At 45.8% G+C, this 27,104-nt stretch overlaps 31 non-coding genes and 3 pseudogenes across 31 annotated transcripts; all 34 read left to right on the top strand.

Moving 5' to 3' along the window:
- Nucleotides 1–166: 166 nt before the first annotated feature.
- On the top strand, nt 167–364 carry LOC133962993 (U2 spliceosomal RNA). Its single transcript, XR_009922552.1, has one exon. It is a non-coding gene; the product is annotated as a U2 spliceosomal RNA (small nuclear RNA).
- Nucleotides 365–877: 513 nt separating this feature from the next.
- Nucleotides 878–990, top strand: LOC133963648 (U5 spliceosomal RNA). Its single transcript, XR_009923140.1, has one exon. It is a non-coding gene; the product is annotated as a U5 spliceosomal RNA (small nuclear RNA).
- A 177-nt stretch (nt 991–1,167) lies between these two features.
- Nucleotides 1,168–1,359, top strand: LOC133964279 (U2 spliceosomal RNA). The gene has a single exon (XR_009923741.1). It is a non-coding gene; the product is annotated as a U2 spliceosomal RNA (small nuclear RNA).
- A 513-nt stretch (nt 1,360–1,872) lies between these two features.
- Nucleotides 1,873–1,985, top strand: LOC133963562 (U5 spliceosomal RNA). Its single transcript, XR_009923058.1, has one exon. It is a non-coding gene; the product is annotated as a U5 spliceosomal RNA (small nuclear RNA).
- Nucleotides 1,986–2,162: 177 nt separating this feature from the next.
- LOC133962631 (U2 spliceosomal RNA) lies at nt 2,163–2,354 on the top strand. Its single transcript, XR_009922212.1, has one exon. It is a non-coding gene; the product is annotated as a U2 spliceosomal RNA (small nuclear RNA).
- A 512-nt stretch (nt 2,355–2,866) lies between these two features.
- LOC133963647 (U5 spliceosomal RNA) lies at nt 2,867–2,979 on the top strand. The gene has a single exon (XR_009923139.1). It is a non-coding gene; the product is annotated as a U5 spliceosomal RNA (small nuclear RNA).
- A 5,342-nt stretch (nt 2,980–8,321) lies between these two features.
- Nucleotides 8,322–8,511, top strand: LOC133962986 (U2 spliceosomal RNA). Its single transcript, XR_009922546.1, has one exon. It is a non-coding gene; the product is annotated as a U2 spliceosomal RNA (small nuclear RNA).
- Nucleotides 8,512–9,024: 513 nt separating this feature from the next.
- On the top strand, nt 9,025–9,137 carry LOC133963646 (U5 spliceosomal RNA). Its single transcript, XR_009923138.1, has one exon. It is a non-coding gene; the product is annotated as a U5 spliceosomal RNA (small nuclear RNA).
- Nucleotides 9,138–9,314: 177 nt separating this feature from the next.
- LOC133962650 (U2 spliceosomal RNA) lies at nt 9,315–9,506 on the top strand. Its single transcript, XR_009922230.1, has one exon. It is a non-coding gene; the product is annotated as a U2 spliceosomal RNA (small nuclear RNA).
- A 513-nt stretch (nt 9,507–10,019) lies between these two features.
- On the top strand, nt 10,020–10,135 carry LOC133963733 (U5 spliceosomal RNA). The gene has a single exon (XR_009923219.1). It is a non-coding gene; the product is annotated as a U5 spliceosomal RNA (small nuclear RNA).
- A 174-nt stretch (nt 10,136–10,309) lies between these two features.
- On the top strand, nt 10,310–10,501 carry LOC133962862 (U2 spliceosomal RNA). The gene has a single exon (XR_009922430.1). It is a non-coding gene; the product is annotated as a U2 spliceosomal RNA (small nuclear RNA).
- A 513-nt stretch (nt 10,502–11,014) lies between these two features.
- LOC133963561 (U5 spliceosomal RNA) lies at nt 11,015–11,127 on the top strand. Its single transcript, XR_009923057.1, has one exon. It is a non-coding gene; the product is annotated as a U5 spliceosomal RNA (small nuclear RNA).
- Nucleotides 11,128–11,301: 174 nt separating this feature from the next.
- LOC133964278 (U2 spliceosomal RNA) lies at nt 11,302–11,493 on the top strand. Its single transcript, XR_009923740.1, has one exon. It is a non-coding gene; the product is annotated as a U2 spliceosomal RNA (small nuclear RNA).
- A 513-nt stretch (nt 11,494–12,006) lies between these two features.
- On the top strand, nt 12,007–12,119 carry LOC133963644 (U5 spliceosomal RNA). Its single transcript, XR_009923136.1, has one exon. It is a non-coding gene; the product is annotated as a U5 spliceosomal RNA (small nuclear RNA).
- Nucleotides 12,120–12,296: 177 nt separating this feature from the next.
- LOC133962649 (U2 spliceosomal RNA) lies at nt 12,297–12,488 on the top strand. The gene has a single exon (XR_009922229.1). It is a non-coding gene; the product is annotated as a U2 spliceosomal RNA (small nuclear RNA).
- Nucleotides 12,489–13,001: 513 nt separating this feature from the next.
- Nucleotides 13,002–13,117, top strand: LOC133963732 (U5 spliceosomal RNA). The gene has a single exon (XR_009923218.1). It is a non-coding gene; the product is annotated as a U5 spliceosomal RNA (small nuclear RNA).
- Nucleotides 13,118–13,291: 174 nt separating this feature from the next.
- LOC133962701 (U2 spliceosomal RNA) lies at nt 13,292–13,483 on the top strand. The gene has a single exon (XR_009922277.1). It is a non-coding gene; the product is annotated as a U2 spliceosomal RNA (small nuclear RNA).
- A 513-nt stretch (nt 13,484–13,996) lies between these two features.
- Nucleotides 13,997–14,109, top strand: LOC133963560 (U5 spliceosomal RNA). The gene has a single exon (XR_009923056.1). It is a non-coding gene; the product is annotated as a U5 spliceosomal RNA (small nuclear RNA).
- A 174-nt stretch (nt 14,110–14,283) lies between these two features.
- On the top strand, nt 14,284–14,475 carry LOC133962597 (U2 spliceosomal RNA). The gene has a single exon (XR_009922180.1). It is a non-coding gene; the product is annotated as a U2 spliceosomal RNA (small nuclear RNA).
- A 513-nt stretch (nt 14,476–14,988) lies between these two features.
- On the top strand, nt 14,989–15,101 carry LOC133963643 (U5 spliceosomal RNA). Its single transcript, XR_009923135.1, has one exon. It is a non-coding gene; the product is annotated as a U5 spliceosomal RNA (small nuclear RNA).
- Nucleotides 15,102–15,278: 177 nt separating this feature from the next.
- LOC133962648 (U2 spliceosomal RNA) lies at nt 15,279–15,470 on the top strand. The gene has a single exon (XR_009922228.1). It is a non-coding gene; the product is annotated as a U2 spliceosomal RNA (small nuclear RNA).
- A 513-nt stretch (nt 15,471–15,983) lies between these two features.
- Nucleotides 15,984–16,099, top strand: LOC133963840 (U5 spliceosomal RNA). Its single transcript, XR_009923322.1, has one exon. It is a non-coding gene; the product is annotated as a U5 spliceosomal RNA (small nuclear RNA).
- Nucleotides 16,100–21,262: 5,163 nt separating this feature from the next.
- On the top strand, nt 21,263–21,441 carry LOC133963023 (U2 spliceosomal RNA; annotated as a pseudogene).
- Nucleotides 21,442–21,954: 513 nt separating this feature from the next.
- LOC133963642 (U5 spliceosomal RNA) lies at nt 21,955–22,067 on the top strand. The gene has a single exon (XR_009923134.1). It is a non-coding gene; the product is annotated as a U5 spliceosomal RNA (small nuclear RNA).
- Nucleotides 22,068–22,244: 177 nt separating this feature from the next.
- LOC133962647 (U2 spliceosomal RNA) lies at nt 22,245–22,436 on the top strand. Its single transcript, XR_009922227.1, has one exon. It is a non-coding gene; the product is annotated as a U2 spliceosomal RNA (small nuclear RNA).
- A 513-nt stretch (nt 22,437–22,949) lies between these two features.
- On the top strand, nt 22,950–23,065 carry LOC133963807 (U5 spliceosomal RNA). The gene has a single exon (XR_009923291.1). It is a non-coding gene; the product is annotated as a U5 spliceosomal RNA (small nuclear RNA).
- A 174-nt stretch (nt 23,066–23,239) lies between these two features.
- On the top strand, nt 23,240–23,431 carry LOC133964277 (U2 spliceosomal RNA). The gene has a single exon (XR_009923739.1). It is a non-coding gene; the product is annotated as a U2 spliceosomal RNA (small nuclear RNA).
- A 513-nt stretch (nt 23,432–23,944) lies between these two features.
- Nucleotides 23,945–24,060, top strand: LOC133963731 (U5 spliceosomal RNA). Its single transcript, XR_009923217.1, has one exon. It is a non-coding gene; the product is annotated as a U5 spliceosomal RNA (small nuclear RNA).
- A 174-nt stretch (nt 24,061–24,234) lies between these two features.
- LOC133963097 (U2 spliceosomal RNA) lies at nt 24,235–24,409 on the top strand (annotated as a pseudogene).
- A 67-nt stretch (nt 24,410–24,476) lies between these two features.
- On the top strand, nt 24,477–24,657 carry LOC133962996 (U2 spliceosomal RNA; annotated as a pseudogene).
- A 513-nt stretch (nt 24,658–25,170) lies between these two features.
- Nucleotides 25,171–25,283, top strand: LOC133963559 (U5 spliceosomal RNA). Its single transcript, XR_009923055.1, has one exon. It is a non-coding gene; the product is annotated as a U5 spliceosomal RNA (small nuclear RNA).
- A 177-nt stretch (nt 25,284–25,460) lies between these two features.
- Nucleotides 25,461–25,652, top strand: LOC133964276 (U2 spliceosomal RNA). The gene has a single exon (XR_009923738.1). It is a non-coding gene; the product is annotated as a U2 spliceosomal RNA (small nuclear RNA).
- A 513-nt stretch (nt 25,653–26,165) lies between these two features.
- On the top strand, nt 26,166–26,278 carry LOC133963558 (U5 spliceosomal RNA). Its single transcript, XR_009923054.1, has one exon. It is a non-coding gene; the product is annotated as a U5 spliceosomal RNA (small nuclear RNA).
- Nucleotides 26,279–26,452: 174 nt separating this feature from the next.
- LOC133962758 (U2 spliceosomal RNA) lies at nt 26,453–26,644 on the top strand. Its single transcript, XR_009922331.1, has one exon. It is a non-coding gene; the product is annotated as a U2 spliceosomal RNA (small nuclear RNA).
- The last annotated feature ends 460 nt before the right edge of the window (nt 26,645–27,104 follow it).

The following is a 27,104-nucleotide window of genomic DNA, read 5'->3' as shown; positions in this document are numbered from 1 at the left end:
GCATCGACTCAATTAAAGATCGATGGAAAATTATTTTTGACAATCTGTAGACTGAACTCATGAAAGAGTCTTTTATTGTACCTCCTCTTATTTTCTTTTAGTCCGATAGAATTCTGGAGGTCTTAAGATGTGGAGAGATGATGATCTTTGTAATGTAAAGTATTGTACTGCTCATGAGTGAATTAAATAAAAAAAAATTCCAAAAAAAAATCTGTTCTTATCAGTTTAATATCTGATATGTCCTCTATATGAGGACTACATATTAAGCAGATTTTTGGCAAGAGGAGCAGAAATTTGGAGCTTGCTCCCTTCTCTCCACGCATCGACCTAGCATTGCAGTGCCGCTGGGAACGGTGCACTCTGTTCTTACCTTGTAGAAAAGCAAACACTCAAACAATTGTGGAGGTTTCAAGGTGAATTCTACACTGGGTCAATGAAACTGAGGGAATGGCCTGGCAGAGTTTGACAAGTGTGCAAAACTGCTCTGATGACTCACTGCCTTGTGAAGCGATTATGCATGAATCTGCACGGGGTCACAATGAGCATCAACTGGATTCCAAATAGAATCAGAAGCATTTGTCAAAAACTGAAACGTGTTTTCACTCAACATCTCCTGGGAGACTTGGTGAGAAAGCAGAGTCCGCTTTTGGACCCAATGTAAGTGGTTCAGGGATGTATTGCTTAAAAAGGCTTAAAAGCCAATCACTAGTCAGGGCAGGAGCAAATAAAGCCTTGTATAATTTGTGTTGGCAGATGGGGGCGTGGTGGGAATGTTGTATACTAGAATCTGACATGCGGAAAGCAAAGAGAGGCCCACCGCGAAGGTGGTGACTGTGACCGAGAGGCTCCACCGCTGCTCTCGAGCAGAGGGCCATGCTGACTCTGGTTTCTCTTCATAACGCACAAGTCTTTCGCCTTTTACTAAAGACTTCCGTGGAGAGGAACAAACGTGAGTTGAATCTATTTTTGGCAGGCTTTGCTGTATGGCTGAGCCTTATGAAATTGTGAAAAGTCAAAGAGCTGTCTAGGTCAGCAATCAGGTGTCTACAAAGGAGAGCTTGGGCGGAGGTGATGAGCAGCCATTGTTATGCACACCTACAAACGGGGTACCACAGCAAGGGAGATTTGTGCCAAGAGGTTGGCTTGGACATCCAACACTTGTGGATTATCGCTTCTCGGCCTTTTGGCTAAGATCAAGTGTAGTATCTGTTCTTATCAGTTTAATATCTGATATGTCCTCTATATGAGGACTACATATTAAGCAGATTTTTGGCAAGAGGAGCAGAAATTTGGAGCTTGCTCCCTTCTCTCCACGCATCGACCTAGCATTGCAGTGCCGCTGGGAACGGTGCACTCTGTTCTTACCTTGTAGAAAAGCAAACACTCAAACAATTGTGGAGGTTTCAAGGTGAATTCTACACTGGGTCAATGAAACTGAGGGAATGGCCTGGCAGAGTTTGACAAGTGTGCAAAACTGCTCTTATGACTCACTGCCTTGTGAAGTGATTATGCATGACTCTGCACGGGGTCACACTGAGCATCAACTGGATTCCAAATAGAATCAGAAGCATTTGTCAAAAACTGAAACGTGTTTTCACTCAACATCTCCTGGGAGACTTGGTGAGAAAGCAGAGTCCGCTTTTGGACCCAATGTAAGTGGTTCAGGGATGTATTGCTTAAAAAGGCTTAAAAGCCAATCATTAGTCAGGGCAGGAGCAAATAAAACCTTGTATAATTTGTGTTGGCAGATGGGGGCGTGGTGGGAATGTTGTATACTAGAATCTGACATGCGGAAAGCAAAGAGAGGCCCACCGCGAAGGTGGTGACTGTGACCGAGAGGCTCCACCGCTGCTCTCGAGCAGAGGGCCATGCTGACTCTGGTTTCTCTTCATAACGCACAAGTCTTTCGCCTTTTACTAAAGACTTCCGTGGAGAGGAACAAACATGAGTTGAATCTATTTTTGGCAGGCTTTGCTGTATGGCTGAGCCTTATGAAATTGTGAAAAGTCAAAGAGCTGTCTAGGTCAGCAATCAAGTGTCCACAAAGGAGAGCTTGGGCGGAGGTGATGAGCAGCCATTGTTATGCACACCTACAAACGGGGTACCACAGCAAGGGAGATTTGTGCCAAGAGGTTAGCTTGGACATCCAACACTTGTGGATTATCGCTTCTCGGCCTTTTGGCTAAGATCAAGTGTAGTATCTGTTCTTATCAGTTTAATATCTGATATGTCCTCTATATGAGGACTGCATATTAAGCAGATTTTTGGCAAGAGGAGCAGAAATTTGGAGCTTGCTCCCTTCTCTCCACGCATCGACCTAGCATTGCAGTGCCGCTGGGAACGGTGCACTCTGTTCTTACCTTGTAGAAAAGCAAACACTCAAACAATTGTGGAGGTTTCAAGGTGAATTCTACACTGGGTCAAGAAACTGAGGGAATGGCCTGGCAGAGTTTGACAAGTGTGCAAAACTGCTCTGATGACTCACTGCCTTGTGAAGCGATTATGCATGAATCTGCACGGGGTCACAATGAGCATCAACTGGATTCCAAATAGAATCAGAAGCATTTGTCAAAAACTGAAACGTGTTTTCACTCAACATCTCCTGGGAGACTTGGTGAGAAAGCAGAGTCCGCTTTTGGACCCAATGTAAGTGGTTCAGGGATGTATTGCTTAAAAAGGCTTAAAAGCCAATCACTAGTCAGGGCAGGAGCAAATAAAGCCTTGTATAATTTGTGTTGGCAGATGGGGGCGTGGTGGGAATATTGTATACTAGAATCAGACATGCGGAAAGCAAAGAGAGGCCCACCGCGAAGGTGGTGACTGTGACCGAGAGGCTCCACCGCTGCTCTCGAGCAGAGGGCCATGCTGACTCTGGTTTCTCTTCATAACGCACAAGTCTTTCGCCTTTTACTAAAGACTTCCGTGGAGAGGAACAAACGTGAGTTGAATCTATTTTTGGCAGGCTTTGCTGTATGGCTGAGCCTTATGAAATTGTGAAAAGTCAAAGAGCTGTCTAGGTCAGCAATCAGGTGTCCACAAAGGAGAGCTTGGGCGGAGGTGATGAGCAGCCATTGTTATGCACACCTACAAACGGGGTACCACAGCAAGGGAGATTTGTGCCAAGAGGTTGACTTGGACATCCAACACTTGTGGATTATCGCTTCTCGGCCTTTTGGCTAAGATCAAGTGGAGAAACGGCGACAGAGTTGGACGAAGAAGGAACACAGCTGACAAAAAGATGGCCCCAACGGCCTCCAAGGAACAGACAAGCCCAAAGGTCGGCGTGAGGTTCACGATACGCTTTCAGGCTGAGCCGGTGGAGGAACATCTGATTTCGAGAGACTGGTTCTGCAAAAATGTCATCTTGGAACAACTGAGGCTGAAGGTAGAAGATGTATACTGCATCCAGTGGAACCAGCCAGAAAAAGCCTTTGACGTTACCCTGGTCAGTGAAGATATGTATTCAAGAGTGGCTGAAGCCTGTAGAAAGGAGGCTGGGACAAGATTCATAGCCGGTTACAAGATTTTGAACCTGGACAGACCAAATTTCAGAACTATCACGGTGCATACCTACAACCCCTTCGTCACCGACCTAGCACTAGTGGCTTTTTTGGGACAGCACGGAGAGGTTGTGACTAGTGCTAGGTACGTAAAAGACATGAGGGGATTCTGGACAGGAAGAAGGCAGTTCCAAGTGCTGCTGAACCCTGACGCAGAAGGACATGGAGGACTGAAGCATCCACCTGCTCTTTTCAGCCTTGGTGGGGACCGCGGTTACCTGTTTTACGCCCGGCAACCAGCTTTCTGTAGGCGTTGCAGGCAGTCAGGCCATACAGAGGCAGGCTGTTCCAGAGCCGGCTGCCGTACCTGTGGCCAAGGGGGCCATGAGGCTAAAGAGTGCACAGGGCCCAAGGCCTGTCATGGATGTGGTGAAATGGGCCACCTTTACCGCAACTGTCCAAGCAGAAGGAGGACCTTTGCGGAAGTGGCCAAGTCCAATGGAGAACCAGAAAAAGCAAAGCATCCAGGAAAGGGACCCTTGCCTGCAGAGAATGGCTCATGCACACCGGTACTGGCGGCGCCAGCTACGGATCTTTCTGAGATTGGAACAGAGGAAGTCCCCCTGGAGAAAGGAACAAAAGGCAGTGCCACCCGGGATACCGAAGCCCAGGTGACCTGTGACCACGCAGGGGGAGAATTTCCTGCCATCAGCCCAGATCCAGCCACCTCCAAGATCAAGAAGGGGGCACGGAAAGGATCACAGGTTTTCGGAGGGGGGAAAGCAATTAGAAGCGGAGAGAGTAAGGAGGAGGGCCATAGTAAAAAGTCAAAGGGGGAAGGCAACAGGGCCGAGGGACAGGACCAAGAGAAGGGAGTTGATGGTGGGATGGTTAGTGGGGTAGAGCAGCAAAGAAGGGCTGCAGAGGAGGGAGGACATCAGGAGCAGGATGGGGGTAACATAGGGCTAGGTAAGGGTGGGGAAGCTATTGAGCATATCGGAGGAGATCCATGTGAGCTGCCAAATGTAGGTTGTGGGCTGGAGCTGGATTTACCTCCAGACCTGCTCAATATACTATCCCCTATGGGAGAAGATGCATATGAGGGACCCAACAGGCCATCAACATCGCCAAATCCAGTGCCCTTTTCCTGGGCGGACGAGATGGAGAGGGAGGACTTCTTCTCGCAGTAGGGAGGTTGTATTTGGGGGGGGGGGGGTTTTGTGTGGCTGTAAACACTTTAAAAATACAAATTATAATGGCTGTAGTAAAGATGCTTTCATTAAATGTAAGAGGAATGAGGGACACGTTTAAAAGAAGGGTTGTTTATGATTTTGTGGACCATCTGCATGTTGATATTTGTTTATTGCAGGAGGTTCATCTAAGGGACATAGGGGATGTAGCGAAATTCTCAAGGGAGTGGACGAAAGGGGATTCAATCTGGAGTGTGGGAGGGGTCCACTCTACAGGTGTAGGGATATTGTTTGGGGTTAAAGAGATAAGGGTGGAGGATGTGTTCACAATTGTCCAAGGGAGGATACTGGGTGCTGACATCACATGGGGGACCAACAAGCTGAGGGTTGTTGTGGTGTATGGACCACAAACTCAGAGGGAAAGACAAGAAATGTTTGGTTTAGTAGAGACACACCTGACCACCAATAGGCAGGTAATTGTAGGTGGGGATTTCAATGTGCAGTTAGGCAAGGGGGGGGACACCAGCGATATTTATATCTCCCACCTCATGGCTAGACACGGGTTAGTAGATGGGGGGAGGATGGTTAGGCCACTGGCAGACGGTCCCACATGGCGTAATTCACGCGGAACGTATAGACGTCTTGACTACGTGTTTGCCTCAAAGTCTATGATATTGGTGTCAGGTCGACTGCTCCCTGTGTTTTTCTCTGACCATGATGGGCTGCTGTTTGAGGTGCGCCTGTGCCTGCCTGTTTTTGGGCGTGGGTACTGGCGCTTAAATATAAGCATACTAGAGGAGGACATGTTCAAACAAAGTTTTAAACTGTTTTTCAAAAAACTTTTAGGACTAAGACCATTGTGTACTGGAGTGATGGAGTGGTGGGAAGTAGCCAAGAAACGCATGAAGATGTTTTGCGACAGTTTTTCTAAAAAGAAGGTGAGGTTGGCAAAGAGAGAGGTGTTTCGCTTACAGCACCTCCTCGAGCTTGAATACAGCAAAGGAAACAGCACTGGCACAGTAAATCAGTGGGCTTGTGACTCCCTAAAAGCAAAGCTCAGGGAGGTCTTTGAGGGTAGGGCCCGGGCTTACCTGTTCCTGGTGCAACGAAATTACTTGGAGAAGCATGAGACATGTTCTGCTGCTTTCTTCAGCTCAATACGGGCAGACAGGAAAAGACAGGTACAGACCGGGATCAGGGACAAGCAGGGTGTGGTAGTGTCGGAGGCAGCTGAGATGGTGGGGGCTGCTACTGACCACTACCGCACAAGTTTCCAGGAGAAAGAGGTAGATGTAGGGGGAGGGGAATACTTCCTGAACTTACTGACCAAGCAGGTGCCGTCGGACATAGCGCAGGCTTTGGAGGCCCCGCTCACACTCAAAGAGCTCGAGGGAGCCCTTGGTAAAATGAACAAGCGGAAGGTGCCTGGCATCGACGGACTGCCGGTGGAGTTTTATCTCAAGTTCTGGGAGATTCTTGGACCGGTAGTGTTGGAGGTGTTGTCCACAGTGCTTCTCACAGGTGCAATGGGAGGGACTATGGCTACAGGGGTGATCTCCCTTCTGTTTAAAAAGGGGGATGGCACCGACCTCGGAAACTGGCGGCCACTGACAATGTTGTGTGTTGACTATAAACTCCTGGCAAAGGTCCTAGCGGATCGTCTGGGCACAGCGCTTCCACACGTGGTCCATGTGGACCAAACGTGTGGGGTGGCGGGGCGCTCTGTTAGATGGAATCTCCAGCTCATACGAGACGCTGTCGCTTGGGCAGAAGACAGACACCTGCCATTTATGGTGGTGGGCCTCGACCAGGCAAAGGCCTTTGACAGGGTTCACTGGGGCTTTATGTTTAGGGTATTGGAAAGGTTAGGCTTTAACAAGGGTTTTGTCGGATGGTTGCGCACATTATACACAGGTGTGGGGAGCACCGTGGCAGTCAACGGTCACTTAGGGGAAGTTTTCAGGTTGCACTCAGGGGTAAGACAGGGCTGCCCACTCTCACCGCTGCTCTACATCCTTTACATAGAGCCACTGGCGGCAGCTATTAGGGCTGACCCAGGGGTGAAAGGTTTCCTGGTTCCCGGCAGCAGAGGCCTGCGGGTCAAGCTGTCACAGTATGCAGACGACACCACACTGCTGCTGGACAGTGATGAGAGCCTGATCCGATCCTTAGAGATTTTTCAGGACTTTGGTCGGGTGTCTGGAGCAAGACTGAATCACGCCAAGTCCTCTGTCAAGTTCTTTGGGAGGTGGAAAGAAAGGACAGATGTACCGGGAGGGCTGTCGCTATGCACAGGTCACCTGAAGATACTAGGGGTCAGCTTTGAGGCAGCCAACAGTGCCTCGATCAACTGGACCAGGCGAATTACAGCAGTCCAGAAGAGGCTTGCACTCTGGAAGAGCAGGTGCCTGACCTTTATAGGGAAGGTACTTGTACTGAAGGTAGACATTCTGCCATCCCTCCTATATTTGGCATACATATATCCACTGCCAGTCAGCATGAGGAGACCTCTCATGCGCCTCGTGTTCCATTTCATATGGGGGGGGAGGTACGAATATGTGGCTAGGACTCGCATGCTGGCTGGTATCGAAGCAGGAGGGAGGGATGTGCCACACCTCCCGCTGAAGCTGGACTGCATTTTTGTTTCTTCCTTGTGTAGGGAACTATCATTTCCGATAGAGCACCCCTCAGGCTACTTCTTACGACTCTATTTCGCGTACCAAGCTAGGGGGTTGATTGTCTGGAACAATTTGGCACCCAGGGTGGAGCAGCAGCCATGGCATTACAACCATGCAGCCAGGTGGTTGCAGGCTCATCCTGAAGCCTCAAACAGAGAAATAAAAATAGATCACAGAGCCCTCTACAGAGAGGTCAGCAAGGGAGTGGTCGCACCTTTGGTGGTGGGGACCCCGAAAGAGATTTGGAGGGGGATTCAGCCAGGGGGGCTTGACAATGAGCTAAAAGACATCAATTGGTTATGCCTGCACAAATGCCTGCCAGTGCGGGAAACCATGTACCGGCATGGGTTGGCAAGATCCCCTGTGTGCCCTCGGCCAACCTGTCCGGGGGAGGAAACGGTCAGGCATGTCATGTGGGACTGTCCAATTGCAAAGATAGTATGGGGTAAAGTGGGGGAACGGCTAGGGCAGGTGGTCCGAGGATTTAATTTGACCTGGGATAAGGTTGAAAGAGGTTTAGGCTCAGGAAATTTCCCAATGTGGTATATCATAAGCACTACAAAGAGGATAATGTGGTCGGCCAGGCAAGATCTGGTAAAGAGAAATAAAGACAGCAGTGTGGAAGGGATCATGAGGAGGGTGGAAGCTGATGTAAAAGGGAAAATCAAAAGGGATATAGAGAAGTGGGGGAAGCATGCAGCCCTAGAAAGGTGGAAGGGAGGGTTTGGGTGGATATGGTGAACTGAGTGTGAGGTCAAATGGAGTTCTTTGGGCTGTTTTTTGTTTTCTTTTATTGTTTTCACCTTTGTTACTGCAATATGGACCGGGTAGGATGTGAAAAACGAATATTTATGACTGTAAAGGCTCACAGTCGTGGCCCAAAATTGTATTAGGGATGGTCATACATGATAATTGATTTGTATTGATTTGACTTGATTTGTACTGAACTGATGAAAGTTTTTTGTAATAAAAAAAAAAAAAAAAAAAAATCTGTTCTTATCAGTTTAATATCTGATATGTCCTCTATATGAGGACTACATATTAAGCAGATTTTTGGCAAGAGGAGCAGAAATTTGGAGCTTGCTCCCTTCTCTCCACGCATCGACCTAGCATTGCAGTGCCGCTGGGAACGGTGCACTCTGTTCTTACCTTGTAGAAAAGCAAACACTCAAACAATTGTGGAGGTTTCAAGGTGAATTCTACACTGGGTCAATGAAACTGAGGGAATGGCCTGGCAGAGTTTGACAAGTGTGCAAAACTGCTCTTATGACTCACTGCCTTGTGAAGTGATTATGCATGACTCTGCACGGGGTCACAATGAGCATCAACTGGATTCCAAATAGAATCAGAAGCATTTGTCAAAAACTGAAACGTGTTTTCACTCAACATCTCCTGGGAGACTTGGTGAGAAAGCAGAGTCCGCTTTTGGACCCAATGTAAGTGGTTCAGGGATGTATCGCTTAAAAAGGCTTAAAAGCCAATCACTAGTCAGGGCAGGAGCAAATAAAGCCTTGTATAATTTGTGTTGGCAGATGGGGGCGTGGTGGACTGTTGTATACTAGAATCTGACATGCGGAAAGCAAAGAGAAACCCCACCGCGAAGGTGGTGACTGTGACCGAGAGGCTCCAACGCTGCTCTCAAGCAGAGGGCCATGCTGACTCTGGTTTCTCTTCATAACGCACAAGTCTTTCGCCTTTTACTAAAGACTTCCGTGGAGAGGAACAAACGTGAGTTGAATCTATTTTTGGCAGGCTTTGCTGTATGGCTGAGCCTTATGAAATTGTGAAAAGTCAAAGAGCTGTCTAGGTCAGCAATCAGGTGTCCACAAAGGAGAGCTTGGGCGGAGGTGATGAGCAGCCATTGTTATGCACACCTACAAACGGGGTACCACAGCAAGGGAGATTTGTGCCAAGAGGTTGGCTTGGACATCCAACACTTGTGGATTATCGCTTCTCGGCCTTTTGGCTAAGATCAAGTGTAGTATCTGTTCTTATCAGTTTAATATCTGATATGTCCTCTATATGAGGACTACATATTAAGCAGATTTTTGGCAAGAGGAGCAGAAATTTGGAGCTTGCTCCCTTCTCTCCACGCATCGACCTAGCATTGCAGTGCCGCTGGGAATGGTGCACTCTGTTCTTACCTTGTAGAAAAGCAAACACTCAAACAATTGTGGAGGTTTCAAGGTGAATTCTACACTGGGTCAATGAAACTGAGGGAATGGCCTGGCAGAGTTTGACAAGTGTGCAAAACTGCTCTGATGACTCACTGCCTTGTGAAGCGATTATGCATGAATCTGCACGGGGTCACAATGAGCATCAACTGGATTCCAAATAGAATCAGAAGCATTTGTCAAAAACTGAAACGTGTTTTCACTCAACATCTCCTGGGAGACCTGGTGAGAAAGCAGAGTCCGCTTTTGGACCCAATGTAAGTGGTTCAGGGATGTATTGCTTAAAAAGGCTTAAAAGCCAATCACTAGTCAGGGCAGGAGCAAATAAAGCCTTGTATAATTTGTGTTGGCAGATGGGGGCGTGGTGGGAATGTTGTATACTAGAATCTTACATGCGGAAAGCAAAGAGAGGCCCACCGCGAAGGTGGTGACTGTGACCGAGAGGCTCCGCCGCTGCTCTCGAGCAGAGGGCCGTGCTGACTCTGGTTTCTCTTCATAACGCACAAGTCTTTCGCCTTTTACTAAAGACTTCCGTGGAGAGGAACAAACATGAGTTGAATCTATTTTTGGCAGGCTTTGCTGTTTTGCTGAGCCTTATGAAATTGTGAAAAGTCAGAGAGCTGTCTAGGTCAGCAATCAGGTGTCCACAAAGGAGAGCTTGGGCGGAGGTGATGAGCAGCCATTGTTATGCACACCTACAAACGGGGTACCACAGCAAGGGAGATTTGTGCCAAGAGGTTAGCTTGGACATCCAACACTTGTGGATTATCGCTTCTCGGCCTTTTGGCTAAGATCAAGTGTAGTAACTGTTCTTATCAGCTTAATATCTGATATGTCCTCTATATGAGGACTACATATTAAGCAGATTTTTGGCAAGAGGAGCAGATATTTGGAGCTTGCTCCCTTCTCTCCACGCATCGACCTAGCATTGCAGTGCCGCTGGGAACGGTGCACTCTGTTCTTACCTTGTAGAAAAGCAAACACTCAAACAATTGTGGAGGTTTCAAGGTGAATTCTACACTGGGTCAATGAAACTGAGGGAATGGCCTGGCAGAGTTTGACAAGTGTGCAAAACTGCTCTTATGACTCACTGCCTTGTGAAGTGATTATGCATGACTCTGCACAGGGTCACAATGAGCATCAACTGGATTCCAAATAGAATCAGAAGCATTTGTCAAAAACTGAAACGTGTTTTCACTCAACATCTCCTGGGAGACTTGGTGAGAAAGCAGAGTCCGCTTTTGGACCCAATGTAAGTGGTTCAGGGATGTATCGCTTAAAAAGGCTTAAAAGCCAATCACTAGTCAGGGCAGGAGCAAATAAAGCCTTGTATAATTTGTGTTGGCAGATGGGGGCGTGGTGGACTGTTGTATACTAGAATCTGACATGCGGAAAGCAAAGAGAAACCCCACCGCGAAGGTGGTGACTGTGACCGAGAGGCTCCAACGCTGCTCTCAAGCAGAGGGCCATGCTGACTCTGGTTTCTCTTCATAACGCACAAGTCTTTCGCCTTTTACTAAAGACTTCCGTGGAGAGGAACAAACATGAGTTGAATCTATTTTTGGCAGGCTTTGCTGTATGGCTGAGCCTTATGAAATTGTGAAAAGTCAAAGAGCTGTCTAGGTCAGCAATCAGGTGTCCACAAAGGAGAGCTTGGGCGGAGGTCATGAGCCATTGTTACGCACACCTACAAACGGGGTACCACAGCAAGGGAGATTTGTGCCAAGAGGTTGGCGTGGACATCCAACACTTGTGGATTATCGCTTCTCGGCCTTTTGGCTAAGATCAAGTGTAGTATCTGTTCTTATCAGTTTAATATCTGATATGTCCTCTATATGAGGACTACATATTAAGCAGATTTTTGGCAAGAGGAGCAGAAATTTGGAGCTTGCTCCCTTCTCTCCACGCATCGACCTAGCATTGCAGTGCCGCTGGGAACGGTGCACTCTGTTCTTACCTTGTAGAAAAGCAAACACTCAAACAATTGTGGAGGTTTCAAGGTGAATTCTACACTGGGTCAATGAAACTGAGGGAATGGCCTGGCAGAGTTTGACAAGTGTGCAAAACTGCTCTGATGACTCACTGCCTTGTGAAGCGATTATGCATGAATCTGCACGGGGTCACAATGAGCATCAACTGGATTCCAAATAGAATCAGAAGCATTTGTCAAAAACTGAAACGTGTTTTCACTCAACATCTCCTGGGAGACTTGGTGAGAAAGCAGAGTCCGCTTTTGGACCCAATGTAAGTGGTTCAGGGATGTATTGCTTAAAAAGGCTTAAAAGCCAATCACTAGTCAGGGCAGGAGCAAATAAAGCCTTGTATAATTTGTGTTGGCAGATGGGGGCGTGGTGGGAATGTTGTATACTAGAATCTGACATGCGGAAAGCAAAGAGAGGCCCACCGCGAAGGTGGTGACTGTGACCGAGAGGCTCCACCGCTGCTCTCGAGCAGAGGGCCATGCTGACTCTGGTTTCTCTTCATAACGCACAAGTCTTTCGCCTTTTACTAAAGACTTCCGTGGAGAGGAACAAACGTGAGTTGAATCTATTTTTGGCAGGCTTTGCTGTATGGCTGAGCCTTATGAAATTGTGAAAAGTCAAAGAGCTGTCTAGGTCAGCAATCAGGTGTCCACAAAGGAGAGCTTGGGCGGAGGTGATGAGCAGCCATTGTTATGCACACCTACAAACGGGGTACCACAGCAAGGGAGATTTGTGCCAAGAGGTTGGCTTGGACATCCAACACTTGTGGATTATCGCTTCTCGGCCTTTTGGCTAAGATCAAGTGTAGTATCTGTTCTTATCAGTTTAATATCTGATATGTCCTCTATATGAGGACTACATATTAAGCAGATTTTTGGCAAGAGGAGCAGAAATTTGGAGCTTGCTCCCTTCTCTCCACGCATCGACCTAGCATTGCAGTGCCGCTGGGAATGGTGCACTCTGTTCTTACCTTGTAGAAAAGCAAACACTCAAACAATTGTGGAGGTTTCAAGGTGAATTCTACACTGGGTCAATGAAACTGAGGGAATGGCCTGGCAGAGTTTGACAAGTGTGCAAAACTGCTCTGATGACTCACTGCCTTGTGAAGCGATTATGCATGAATCTGCACGGGGTCACAATGAGCATCAACTGGATTCCAAATAGAATCAGAAGCATTTGTCAAAAACTGAAACGTGTTTTCACTCAACATCTCCTGGGAGACCTGGTGAGAAAGCAGAGTCCGCTTTTGGACCCAATGTAAGTGGTTCAGGGATGTATTGCTTAAAAAGGCTTAAAAGCCAATCACTAGTCAGGGCAGGAGCAAATAAAGCCTTGTATAATTTGTGTTGGCAGATGGGGGCGTGGTGGGAATGTTGTATACTAGAATCTTACATGCGGAAAGCAAAGAGAGGCCCACCGCGAAGGTGGTGACTGTGACCGAGAGGCTCCACCGCTGCTCTCGAGCAGAGGGCCATGCTGACTCTGGTTTCTCTTCATAACGCACAAGTCTTTCGCCTTTTACTAAAGACTTCCGTGGAGAGGAACAAACATGAGTTGAATCTATTTTTGGCAGGCTTTGCTGTTTTGCTGAGCCTTATGAAATTGTGAAAAGTCAAAGAGCTGTCTAGGTCAGCAATCAGGTGTCCACAAAGGAGAGCTTGGGCGGAGGTGATGAGCAGCCATTGTTATGCACACCTACAAACGGGGTACCACAGCAAGGGAGATTTGTGCCAAGAGGTTAGCTTGGACATCCAACACTTGTGGATTATCGCTTCTCGGCCTTCTGGCTAAGATCAAGTGTAGTATCTGTTCTTATCAGTTTAATATCTGATATGTCCTCTATATGAGGACTACATATTAAGCAGATTTTTGGCAAGAGGAGCAGAAATTTGGAGCTTGCTCCCTTCTCTCCACGCATCGACCTAGCATTGCAGTGCCGCTGGGAACGGTGCACTCTGTTCTTACCTTGTAGAAAAGCAAACACTCAAACAATTGTGGAGGTTTCAAGGTGAATTCTACACTGGGTCAATGAAACTGAGGGAATGGCCTGGCAGAGTTTGACAAGTGTGCAAAACTGCTCTTATGACTCACTGCCTTGTGAAGTGATTATGCATGACTCTGCACGGGGTCACAATGAGCATCAACTGGATTCCAAATAGAATCAGAAGCATTTGTCAAAAACTGAAACGTGTTTTCACTCAACATCTCCTGGGAGACTTGGTGAGAAAGCAGAGTCCGCTTTTGGACCCAATGTAAGTGGTTCAGGGATGTATCGCTTAAAAAGGCTTAAAAGCCAATCACTAGTCAGGGCAGGAGCAAATAAAGCCTTGTATAATTTGTGTTGGCAGATGGGGGCGTGGTGGACTGTTGTATACTAGAATCTGACATGCGGAAAGCAAAGAGAAACCCCACCGCGAAGGTGGTGACTGTGACCGAGAGGCTCCAACGCTGCTCTCAAGCAGAGGGCCATGCTGACTCTGGTTTCTCTTCATAACGCACAAGTCTTTCGCCTTTTACTAAAGACTTCCGTGGAGAGGAACAAACATGAGTTGAATCTATTTTTGGCAGGCTTTGCTGTATGGCTGAGCCTTATGAAATTGTGAAAAGTCAAAGAGCTGTCTAGGTCAGCAATCAGGTGTCCACAAAGGAGAGCTTGGGCGGAGGTCATGAGCCATTGTTACGCACACCTACAAACGGGGTACCACAGCAAGGGAGATTTGTGCCAAGAGGTTGGCGTGGACATCCAACACTTGTGGATTATCGCTTCTCTGCCTTTTGGCTAAGATCAAGTGTAGTATCTGTTCTTATCAGTTTAATATCTGATATGTCCTCTATATGAGGACTACATATTAAGCAGATTTTTGGCAAGAGGAGCAGAAATTTGGAGCTTGCTCCCTTCTCTCCACGCATCGACCTAGCATTGCAGTGCCGCTGGGAACGGTGCACTCTGTTCTTACCTTGTAGAAAAGCAAACACTCAAACAATTGTGGAGGTTTCAAGGTGAATTCTACACTGGGTCAATGAAACTGAGGGAATGGCCTGGCAGAGTTTGACAAGTGTGCAAAACTGCTCTGATGACTCACTGCCTTGTGAAGCGATTATGCATGAATCTGCACGGGGTCACAATGAGCATCAACTGGATTCCAAATAGAATCAGAAGCATTTGTCAAAAACTGAAACGTGTTTTCACTCAACATCTCCTGGGAGACTTGGTGAGAAAGCAGAGTCCGCTTTTGGACCCAATGTAAGTGGTTCAGGGATGTATTGCTTAAAAAGGCTTAAAAGCCAATCACTAGTCAGGGCAGGAGCAAATAAAGCCTTGTATAATTTGTGTTGGCAGATGGGGACGTGGTGGGAATGTTGTATACTAGAATCTGACATGCGGAAAGCAAAGAGAGGCCCACCGCGAAGGTGGTGACTGTGACCGAGAGGCTCCACCGCTGCTCTCGAGCAGAGGGCCATGCTGACTCTGGTTTCTCTTCATAACGCACAAGTCTTTCGCCTTTTACTAAAGACTTCCGTGGAGAGGAACAAACGTGAGTTGAATCTATTTTTGGCAGGCTTTGCTGTATGGCTGAGCCTTATGAAATTGTGAAAAGTCAAAGAGCTGTCTAGGTCAGCAATCAGGTGTCCACAAAGGAGAGCTTGGGCGGAGGTGATGAGCAGCCATTGTTATGCACACCTACAAACGGGGTACCACAGCAAGGGAGATTTGTGCCAAGAGGTTGGCTTGGACATCCAACACTTGTGGATTATCGCTTCTCGGCCTTTTGGCTAAGATCAAGTGTAGTATCTGTTCTTATCAGTTTAATATCTGATATGTCCTCTATATGAGGACTACATATTAAGCAGATTTTTGGCAAGAGGAGCAGAAATTTGGAGCTTGCTCCCTTCTCTCCACGCATCGACCTAGCATTGCAGTGCCGCTGGGAATGGTGCACTCTGTTCTTACCTTGTAGAAAAGCAAACACTCAAACAATTGTGGAGGTTTCAAGGTGAATTCTACACTGGGTCAATGAAACTGAGGGAATGGCCTGGCAGAGTTTGACAAGTGTGCAAAACTGCTCTGATGACTCACTGCCTTGTGAAGCGATTATGCATGAATCTGCACGGGGTCACAATGAGCATCAACTGGATTCCAAATAGAATCAGAAGCATTTGTCAAAAACTGAAACGTGTTTTCACTCAACATCTCCTGGGAGACCTGGTGAGAAAGCAGAGTCCGCTTTTGGACCCAATGTAAGTGGTTCAGGGATGTATTGCTTAAAAAGGCTTAAAAGCCAATCACTAGTCAGGGCAGGAGCAAATAAAGCCTTGTATAATTTGTGTTGGCAGATGGGGGCGTGGTGGGAATGTTGTATACTAGAATCTGACATGCGGAAAGCAAAGAGAGGCCCACCGCGAAGGTGGTGACTGTGACCGAGAGGCTCCACCGCTGCTCTCGAGCAGAGGGCCATGCTGACTCTGGTTTCTCTTCATAACGCACAAGTCTTTCGCCTTTTACTAAAGACTCCCGTGGAGAGGAACAAACATGAGTTGAATCTATTTTTGGCAGGCTTTGCTGTTTTGCTGAGCCTTATGAAATTGTGAAAAGTCAAAGAGCTGTCTAGGTCAGCAATCAGGTGTCCACAAAGGAGAGCTTGGGCGGAGGTGATGAGCAGCCATTGTTATGCACACCTACAAACGGGGTACCACAGCAAGGGAGATTTGTGCCAAGAGGTTAGCTTGGACATCCAACACTTGTGGATTATCGCTTCTCGGCCTTTTGGCTAAGATCTAGCCAGGTGAGAAGGGTTTGCGGACGTGGATTGTCATAATGACGTCAGCAACAGTTTCACAGCAGGGACTTCCCGTGCTGAAAAATACTTTGAGATTCATTTGGAAGAGTACTGAAGTTTTTTTGGATAGGAGAGAATTTGGAGTTAATATTCTTTTTGGAGCCTTGTCCCTCAAGATAGATGACCTCCTCTGCTTGCAGAGAAATGCCACCGACCGTTTTTTTGATGTTACGTTCTATAATCTCACCAAGATGGAGGAAACGAAAAGGTTGGCTGATCGTTTGGCTGATGGACCACTGAGGGAGTACCAGATTCAAAGCCTTTGCCGAACTGGTGAGCGTGTTATCACAATTCATAACTATAATCCCTGGGTAACTGAAGAAGCAACCAGATACTTCCTTTCTAAGCATGTGACAGTGATTTCGAGCATGAGGGAAATCAGGGACTCTCTTGACGTTTGGACTGGAAAAAGACAATGTCGTGTGCGGCTGAAGGATGACCCAGATGGTCACGATGGCTACCACCACCCCCCTGCCTCCTTCACCATAGGCACAAATAGAGGATATCTGTACTACTCGGGCCAGCCTATTTACTGCAGAAAATGCACAGACTTTGGTCACACGGCAGAATCCTGCACGCAGGTGAGGTGCAGAAATTGCAAGGGTCTAGGACACAAAATGGGGACTTGTGACCGTTCCAGAAAATGCAATCTTTGTGGGTCTGAAGGACATTTATTTAAGCACTGCCCTGAGGTCCGCTCCTCCTATGCAAGCATTGTAAGGCGACCAATGTGCGAAGATCCTGATGCCTCCTCCCTGAGAGCAATTAACGAGGTAATTGATCAAATGTTTGTGGACAATGAGATTGAGGCAAATGTGGTTGATCCACCTGAACGAGCACCTCCCCCAGAGAAGAAGAAGGGGGAGGAGACTACAACCTCAGAGGAGAGCCAACCTGTTCCTGAGTGGACCACAGTGGAAAGCAGGGGAGGCAAGGGGAAAAAAAGGAGGATCGAGACAAGCGCTGTGCCCCTGGGAGTGGATAGCGTGTTCAGTGTTCTTTCTGAGGTTGTGGAGGAGTCGCAGGAGGAAGGGGAGATGGAGGGGCTGCAGGTGAACAGCGATCAGGATGTGAAGGCTGCTGCCAGGGTGGATGGGCTGGAGGGTGGAGAACATGGACAAATTCCAGTGCAGACTGAGGTGACAGACTCTGACGGCAGCATGCCCCCGTCCGGGTGTGTCCTGGTGGAGTCCCTGGCTCCGAACAACTCTGACAGGGATTTGGTTTCAGAGCAATGCTCATTGCTTCCAGAGGGTAATACCCCCAACTCAGGGCACGCGGTGCCCGAGGAAAAGACACATAGGGAAGGCATTGAATTTGACTGTGAAGTTGAAAATTAGAGAAAACACAGTGTCTCGTCTTTGATGGTTTGTTTGTTTGTTTTGTTTTTTGTCTCATTCCTCATTTACCAGAATGTCCTCATTACATATAGTTTCCATAAATGTTAGAGGTTTGAGGAACAAGGCCAAAAGGGAAGTGGTCTTTTCTCATTTATGTTCAATCAACTTTTCTTTATGCCTTTTGCAAGAGGTCCACTTGAAAAATGAAGACGACATGAACCTATTCTCAAAAGAGTGGACCAAAGGTGAATCTAGGTGGAGCATTGGGGGGGTCCATTCATCTGGGGTGGGAACACTATGTGGGAATAATGAAGTCCAAGTGGTTGGCAGTTTTTCAGTGGTACAGGGGAGGGTTTTGGTAACAGATATTGACTGGAAGGGAAAGGGGTTAAGAGTTATTAACATATATGCCCACTCTTCTCCAAAGGAGAGAAGGGAGCTTTTTCTTAGTCTTGACACTGCTTTCATGACCAACCGCCATGTGGTAATTGGAGGAGACTTCAATTCCCAAAGTGAGGGCAGCAAGGCCGAGGCCAGTTTAATAAATATTGTTACAAAGTATAATTTGGTGGATTCATATAAAAAAGCTAACCCAGACGATCTTGGCTTCACATGGTCAAATAGTAGAGGGGCGAAGAGTAGGATAGACTATATATTTTGTCCGGTAGAATTTCAGGTGACAGGGGCGAAAGTATCACCAGTTTTTTACACAGATCACAACATGCTCTCAGTAAAACTAACCTCAATGATGATCAAAAATGGTAAAGGGTATTGGAAATTAAACAACAATATTCTAGAGCTCCAGCAGTTTAGGGTAGCATTAAAGTGTTTTCTAAAAGATTGCTTTCATATGAGAGTATTTTATGAAAATGTCTGTGAATGGTGGGAAAGCACAAAGCTGCGTATTAGATACTACACACAGAATTACTCAAAAGAATCAAGGAAAGAGGAATTTAAATTATACTACCGACTGCAAAAAGCCATAAATAAATTAATGGAACAGAGAAATGCAGGTGGACAAATTGATAAGGACTTGCTGAAACATTTGCAAGATAAACAGAGGTTATTTTTTCACAACAGAGCAGAGGCCTATAAATTCCGGTGTCTTAGAGAGAAGTGGGAGAGTGACGAAAAGTGTTCTCCCTACTTCTTTAGACAGTCCAAAGCACAGGCAAAGAGGAGGAGCATAGTTTCCGTTTTAAATGAAACAGGTGAGGAGATTAACGATCCTGATGGGATTGCTCAAGTTATCTCTAATCATTTTTCTACGTTTTTTAAAGCAGAAAAGGTTGACTACATGAAAGGTGCAACATTGTTAGACAATATAGACAGATTCATACCTGAAGATCTGAGAACAGAGCTAGATAAAGATTTTACTTTAGAAGAAATCCTGAGGGCAACCATGTCTTTGAAAAAGGGCAAGGTGCCAGGAATAGATGGGATCACAAAAGAATTTTATATAATATTTTGGGAAGACATTGGGTCATGGCTGTTAGAGTTGTTCACTTATATATGTACATCTGGGATTATGGGGGAATCCATGAGAAAAGGGGTGATATCCCTGCTGTTTAAAAAAGGTGATGTCAACAAAATATCAAACTACAGGCCTCTAACAATGCTTTGTACAGATTATAAGATTTTTAGTAAGGTTTTGACAAACCGTTTGGTGTCAGCTCTACCCTTAATCATCGGCTCAGATCAGACATGTGCAGTACCTGGCAGGCAACTAAACTGGAATTTACAAATGCATAGAGATATACTATCTTATTCTCAGGACAGAAATATACCACTAATTGTCCTCAGTCTTGACCAGGAAAAAGCCTTTGACAGAGTTGATCACAATTTTTTGTTTAGGACACTAAAGAAATTTGGCTTCGGTGCTAGATTCAGGAGTTGGTTGAGGATTTTATACACAGAAGTCGGAAGCAGTGTTAATGTTAATGGCAACCTTGGTGAATTCTTTAAACAAACCAGAGGGGTCAGACAGGGATGTCCAGCATCAGCCCCCTTGTATGTGCTATTCATTGAAACGCTGGCATGTGCAATCAGGAAAAATGTTAACATCAAGGGTATACAGCTGCCTGGTGGTGAATCCTTGACCATATCCCAGTATGCAGATGACACTGTACTGTATTTAAAAGATGATTTCTGTCTGCGCGAAGCTATGCAGGTCATCGACACATTCTCAGTTGCTTCTGGTTCTAGAGTCAATACAGGAAAATCCCAAATCAAATACTTTGGAAAGTGGAAGGACAGAGTTGATAACCCATTAGGGTTCTCTCTGTGTGCGGGGCCAATGACTTTACTGGGAATATCCTTTGGAAATAACAATGATGGAGAAACTAATTGGGAGACAAAATTGGGAAAAGTGCTGAAAAAACTAAATATGTGGAAATTAAGAAGGCTGTCCATTAGTGGTAAGATTTTGGTTATTAAATCTGATTTATTGCCGACATTACTTCATGTGGCTTATATTTTCCCCATGCCGGCTTTAGTTTGTTTAAAACTTCAAAAATCTCTGTTTCAGTTCATATGGGGAGGGTATGAATACATTAAAAGAGCTACAATGTATCAGCCGGTCGAAAGAGGTGGTAGGGACATGCCAAATTTAGGTTTGAAGTTCAAAGTTTTGTTTTTTTCAAATACATGTAGAATAATGTTAAACCCACCTGAACACAAATGCCAACCATTGATTAAATTCTGGCTCTCTATCCATCTGAGACCTCTTGTGGCGAAATGGGAAAACAGTTTTCCGAAAGCAGAGGTCATGCCAGATCATTATAAAAAAATGATAAGTTGGGCAAAGAAATACAAGGAGTGTTGGAAAAGAGATTCAGTAGTTAATCACAAAAAGCTGTATGAAACGTTGATTGCTAAGTTTGACCCTAAAGATGGTTTGCATGTTCATAGTGACGTGTGGAGAAGAACCCAATGCAAGAGTCTAGAAAACAGATTAAGAGATTTTAATTGGTTGGTGCTTCATAGGAAATTACCTGTGAGGAATACTCTATTTAATCATGATTTAACATTAAATAGGATATGCCCAAGACGTGGATGCAATGGGGTAGAAACCGTGGAACATGCATTATTTGAATGTCCTTTTGCAAAACAATTGTGGAGGAAATTGGGCCAAAGATTCGGGTTTCTAAAAGAGGTGAATTGGGAAAAAGTTCTGTTCATGGATTTTAGTTTAGAGGGGGACAAAGGTGTGTGCAAAGCCTTAGAACTTACATCAATTGTGAAGGCTAAGTTATGGGAGGTAAGAGGTAGTATAATAAATGAGACGGAAAAGTGGTCGATAGAAAACACTACACACAGTATTGAAGACATTATGCGGCGAAAACTTAAATTGGAGGCGAGCAAATGGGGCATCGACTCAATTAAAGATCGATGGAAAATTATTTTTGACAATCTGTAGACTGAACTCATGAAAGAGTCTTTTATTGTACCTCCTCTTATTTTCTTTTAGTCCGATAGAATTCTGGAGGTCTTAAGATGTGGAGAGATGATGATCTTTGTAATGTAAAGTATTGTACTGCTCATGAGTGAATTAAATAAAAAAAAATTCCAAAAAAAAAAAAAAAATCTGTTCTTATCAGTTTAATATCTGATATGTCCTCTATATGAGGACTACATATTAAGCAGATTTTTGGCAAGAGGAGCAGAAATTTGGAGCTTGCTCCCTTCTCTCCACGCATCGACCTAGCATTGCAGTGCCGCTGGGAACGGTGCACTCTGTTCTTACCTTGTAGAAAAGCAAACACTCAAACAATTGTGGAGGTTTCAAGGTGAATTCTACACTGGGTCAATGAAACTGAGGGAATGGCCTGGCAGAGTTTGACAAGTGTGCAAAACTGCTCTGATGACTCACTGCCTTGTGAAGCGATTATGCATGAATCTGCACGGGGTCACAATGAGCATCAACTGGATTCCAAATAGAATCAGAAGCATTTGTCAAAAACTGAAACGTGTTTTCACTCAACATCTCCTGGGAGACTTGGTGAGAAAGCAGAGTCCGCTTTTGGACCCAATGTAAGTGGTTCAGGGATGTATTGCTTAAAAAGGCTTAAAAGCCAATCACTAGTCAGGGCAGGAGCAAATAAAGCCTTGTATAATTTGTGTTGGCAGATGGGGGCGTGGTGGGAATGTTGTATACTAGAATCTGACATGCGGAAAGCAAAGAGAGGCCCACCGCGAAGGTGGTGACTGTGACCGAGAGGCTCCACCGCTGCTCTCGAGCAGAGGGCTATGCTGACTCTGGTTTCTCTTCATAACGCACAAGTCTTTCGCCTTTTACTAAAGACTTCCGTGGAGAGGAACAAACGTGAGTTGAATCTATTTTTGGCAGGCTTTGCTGTATGGCTGAGCCTTATGAAATAGTGAAAAGTCAAAGAGCTGTCTAGGTCAGCAATCAGGTGTCCACAAAGGAGAGCTTGGGCGGAGGTGATGAGCAGCCATTGTTATGCACACCTACAAACGGGGTACCACAGCAAGGGAGATTTGTGCCAAGAGGTTGGCTTGGACATCCAACACTTGTGGATTATCGCTTCTCGGCCTTTTGGCTAAGATCAAGTGTAGTATCTGTTCTTATCAGTTTAATATCTGATATGTCCTCTATATGAGGACTACATATTAAGCAGATTTTTGGCAAGAGGAGCAGAAATTTGGAGCTTGCTCCCTTCTCTCCACGCATCGACCTAGCATTGCAGTGCCGCTGGGAATGGTGCACTCTGTTCTTACCTTGTAGAAAAGCAAACACTCAAACAATTGTGGAGGTTTCAAGGTGAATTCTACACTGGGTCAATGAAACTGAGGGAATGGCCTGGCAGAGTTTGACAAGTGTGCAAAACTGCTCTGATGACTCACTGCCTTGTGAAGCGATTATGCATGAATCTGCACGGGGTCACAATGAGCATCAACTGGATTCCAAATAGAATCAGAAGCATTTGTCAAAAACTGAAACGTGTTTTCACTCAACATCTCCTGGGAGACCTGGTGAGAAAGCAGAGTCCGCTTTTGGACCCAATGTAAGTGGTTCAGGGATGTATTGCTTAAAAAGGCTTAAAAGCCAATCACTAGTCAGGGCAGGAGCAAATAAAGCCTTGTATAATTTGTGTTGGCAGATGGGGGCGTGGTGGGAATGTTGTATACTAGAATCTGACATGCGGAAAGCAAAGAGAGGCCCACCGCGAAGGTGGTGACTGTGACCGAGAGGCTCCACCGCTGCTCTCGAGCAGAGGGCCATGCTGACTCTGGTTTCTCTTCATAACGCACAAGTCTTTCGCCTTTTACTAAAGATTTCCGTGGAGAGGAACAAACATGAGTTGAATCTATTTTTGGCAGGCTTTGCTGTTTTGCTGAGCCTTATGAAATTGTGAAAAGTCAAAGAGCTGTCTAGGTCAGCAATCAGGTGTCCACAAAGGAGAGCTTGGGCGGAGGTGATGAGCAGCCATTGTTATGCACACCTACAAACGGGGTACCACAGCAAGGGAGATTTGTGCCAAGAGGTTAGCTTGGACATCCAACACTTGTGGATTATCGCTTCTCGGCCTTTTGGCTAAGATCAAGTGTAGTATCTGTTCTTATCAGTTTAATATCTGATATGTCCTCTATATGAGGACTACATATTAAGCAGATTTTTGGCAAGAGGAGCAGAAATTTGGAGCTTGCTCCCTTCTCTCCACGCATCGACCTAGCATTGCAGTGCCGCTGGGAACGGTGCACTCTGTTCTTACCTTGTAGAAAAGCAAACACTCAAACAATTGTGGAGGTTTCAAGGTGAATTCTACACTGGGTCAATGAAACTGAGGGAATGGCCTGGCAGAGTTTGACAAGTGTGCAAAACTGCTCTTATGACTCACTGCCTTGTGAAGTGATTATGCATGACTCTGCACGGGGTCACAATGAGCATCAACTGGATTCCAAATAGAATCAGAAGCATTTGTCAAAAACTGAAACGTGTTTTCACTCAACATCTCCTGGGAGACTTGGTGAGAAAGCAGAGTCCGCTTTTGGACCCAATGTAAGTGGTTCAGGGATGTATCGCTTAAAAAGGCTTAAAAGCCAATCACTAGTCAGGGCAGGAGCAAATAAAGCCTTGTATAATTTGTGTTGGCAGATGGGGGCGTGGTGGACTGTTGTATACTAGAATCTGACATGCGGAAAGCAAAGAGAAACCCCACCGCGAAGGTGGTGACTGTGACCGAGAGGCTCCAACGCTGCTCTCAAGCAGAGGGCCATGCTGACTCTGGTTTCTCTTCATAACGCACAAGTCTTTCGCCTTTTACTAAAGACTTCCGTGGAGAGGAACAAACATGAGTTGAATCTATTTTTGGCAGGCTTTGCTGTTTTGCTGAGCCTTATGAAATTGTGAAAAGTCAAAGAGCTGTCTAGGTCAGCAATCAGGTGTCCACAAAGGAGAGCTTGGGCGGAGGTGATGAGCAGCCATTGTTATGCACACCTACAAACGGGGTACCACAGCAAGGGAGATTTGTGCCAAGAGGTTAGCTTGGACATCCAACACTTGTGGATTATCGCTTCTCGGCCTTTTGGCTAAGATCAAGTGTAGTATCTGTTCTTATCAGTGACTCAATTAAAGATCGATGGAAAATTATTTTTGACAATCTGTAGACTGAACTCATGAAAGAGTCTTTTATTGTACCTCCTCTTATTTTCTTTTAGTCCGATAGAATTCTGGAGGTCTTAAGGTGTGGAGAGATGATGATCTTTGTAATGTAAAGTATTGTACTGCTCATGAGTGAATTAAATAAAAAAATATTCCAAAAAAAAAAAAAAAAAAAATCTGTTCTTATCAGTTTAATATCTGATATGTCCTCTATATGAGGACTACATATTAAGCAGATTTTTGGCAAGAGGAGCAGAAATTTGGAGCTTGCTCCCTTCTCTCCACGCATCGACCTAGCATTGCAGTGCCGCTGGGAACGGTGCACTCTGTTCTTACCTTGTAGAAAAGCAAACACTCAAACAATTGTGGAGGTTTCAAGGTGAATTCTACACCGGGTCAATGAAACTGAGGGAATGGCCTGGCAGAGTTTGACAAGTGTGCAAAGCTGCTCTGATGACTCACTGCCTTGTGAAGCGATTATGCATGAATCTGCACGGGGTCACAATGAGCATCAACTGGATTCCAAATAGAATCAGAAGCATTTGTCAAAAACTGAAACGTGTTTTCACTCAACATCTCCTGGGAGACTTGGTGAGAAAGCAGAGTCCGCTTTTGGACCCAATGTAAGTGGTTCAGGGATGTATTGCTTAAAAAGGCTTAAAAGCCAATCACTAGTCAGGGCAGGAGCAAATAAAGCCTTGTATAATTTGTGTTGGCAGATGGGGGCGTGGTGGGAATGTTGTATACTAGAATCTAACATGCGGAAAGCAAAGAGAGGCCCACCGCGAAGGTGGTGACTGTGACCGAGAGGCTCCACCGCTGCTCTCGAGCAGAGGGCCATGCTGACTCTGGTTTCTCTTCATAACGCACAAGTCTTTCGCCTTTTACTAAAGACTTCCGTGGAGAGGAACAAACATGAGTTGAATCTATTTTTGGCAGGCTTTGCTGTATGGCTGAGCCTTATGAAATTGTGAAAAGTCAAAGAGCTGTCTAGGTCAGCAATCAGGTGTCCACAAAGGAGAGCTTGGGCGGAGGTGATGAGCAGCCATTGTTATGCACACCTACAAACGGGGTACCACAGCAAGGGAGATTTGTGCCAAGAGGTTGTCTTGGACATCCAACACTTGTGGATTATCGCTTCTCGGCCTTTTGGCTAAGATCAAGTGTAGTATCTGTTCTTATCAGTTTAATATCTGATATGTCCTCTATATGAGGACTACATATTAAGCAGATTTTTGGCAAGAGGAGCAGAAATTTGGAGCTTGCTCCCTTCTCTCCACGCATCGACCTAGCATTGCAGTGCCGCTGGGAACGGTGCACTCTGTTCTTACCTTGTAGAAAAGCAAACACTCAAACAATTGTGGAGGTTTCAAGGTGAATTCTACACTGGGTCAATGAAACTGAGGGAATGGCCTGGCAGAGTTTGACAAGTGTGCAAAACTGCTCTTATGACTCACTGCCTTGTGAAGTGATTATGCATGACTCTGCACGGGGTCACAATGAGCATCAACTGGATTCCAAATAGAATCAGAAGCATTTGTCAAAAACTGAAACGTGTTTTCACTCAACATCTCCTGGGAGACTTGGTGAGAAAGCAGAGTCCGCTTTTGGACCCAATGTAAGTGGTTCAGGGATGTATCGCTTAAAAAGGCTTAAAAGCCAATCACTAGTCAGGGCAGGAGCAAATAAAGCCTTGTATAAATTGTGTTGGCAGATGGGGGCGTGGTGGACTGTTGTATACTAGAATCTGACATGCGGAAAGCAAAGAGAAACCCCACCGCGAAGGTGGTGACTGTGACCGAGAGGCTCCAACGCTGCTCTCAAGCAGAGGGCCATGCTGACTCTGGTTTCTCTTCATAACGCACAAGTCTTTCGCCTTTTACTAAAGACTTCCGTGGAGAGGAACAAACATGAGTTGAATCTATTTTTGGCAGGCTTTGCTGTATGGCTGAGCCTTATGAAATTGTGAAAAGTCAAAGAGCTGTCTAGGTCAGCAATCAGGTGTCCACAAAGGAGAGCATGGGCGGAGGTCATGAGCCATTGTTACGCACACCTACAAACGGGGTAACACAGCAAGGGAGATTTGTGCCAAGAGGTTGGCGTGGACATCCAACACTTGTGGATTATCGCTTCTCGGCCTTTTGGCTAAGATCAAGTGTAGTATCTGTTCTTATCAGTTTAATATCTGATATGTCCTCTATATGAGGACTACATATTAAGCAGATTTTTGGCAAGAGGAGCAGAAATTTGGAGCTTGCTCCCTTCTCTCCACGCATCGACCTAGGATTGCAGTGCCGCTGGGAACGGTGCACTCTGTTCTTACCTTGTAGAAAAGCAAACACTCAAACAATTGTGGAGGTTTCAAGGTGAATTCTACACTGGGTCAATGAAACTGAGGGAATGGCCTGGCAGAGTTTGACAAGTGTGCAAAACTGCTCTGATGACTCACTGCCTTGTGAAGCGATTATGCATGAATCTGCACGGGGTCACAATGAGCATCAACTGGATTCCAAATAGAATCAGAAGCATTTGTCAAAAACTGAAACGTGTTTTCACTCAACATCTCCTGGGAGACTTGGTGAGGAAGCAGAGTCCGCTTTTGGACCCAATGTAAGTGGTTCAGGGATGTATTGCTTAAAAAGGCTTAAAAGCCAATCACTAGTCAGGGCAGGAGCAAATAAAGCCTTGTATAATTTGTGTTGGCAGATGGGGGCGTGGTGGGAATGTTGTATACTAGAATCTGACATGCGGAAAGCAAAGAGAGGCCCACCGCGAAG

Source organism: Platichthys flesus, chromosome 10 (assembly GCF_949316205.1).
Source record: "Platichthys flesus chromosome 10, fPlaFle2.1, whole genome shotgun sequence".
In the NCBI taxonomy this organism is placed as follows: Eukaryota; Metazoa; Chordata; class Actinopteri; order Pleuronectiformes; family Pleuronectidae; genus Platichthys; species Platichthys flesus.
The sequence above is the reverse complement of the archived record's forward strand: the minus strand, read 5'-3'. Positions and strand labels throughout refer to the sequence as shown.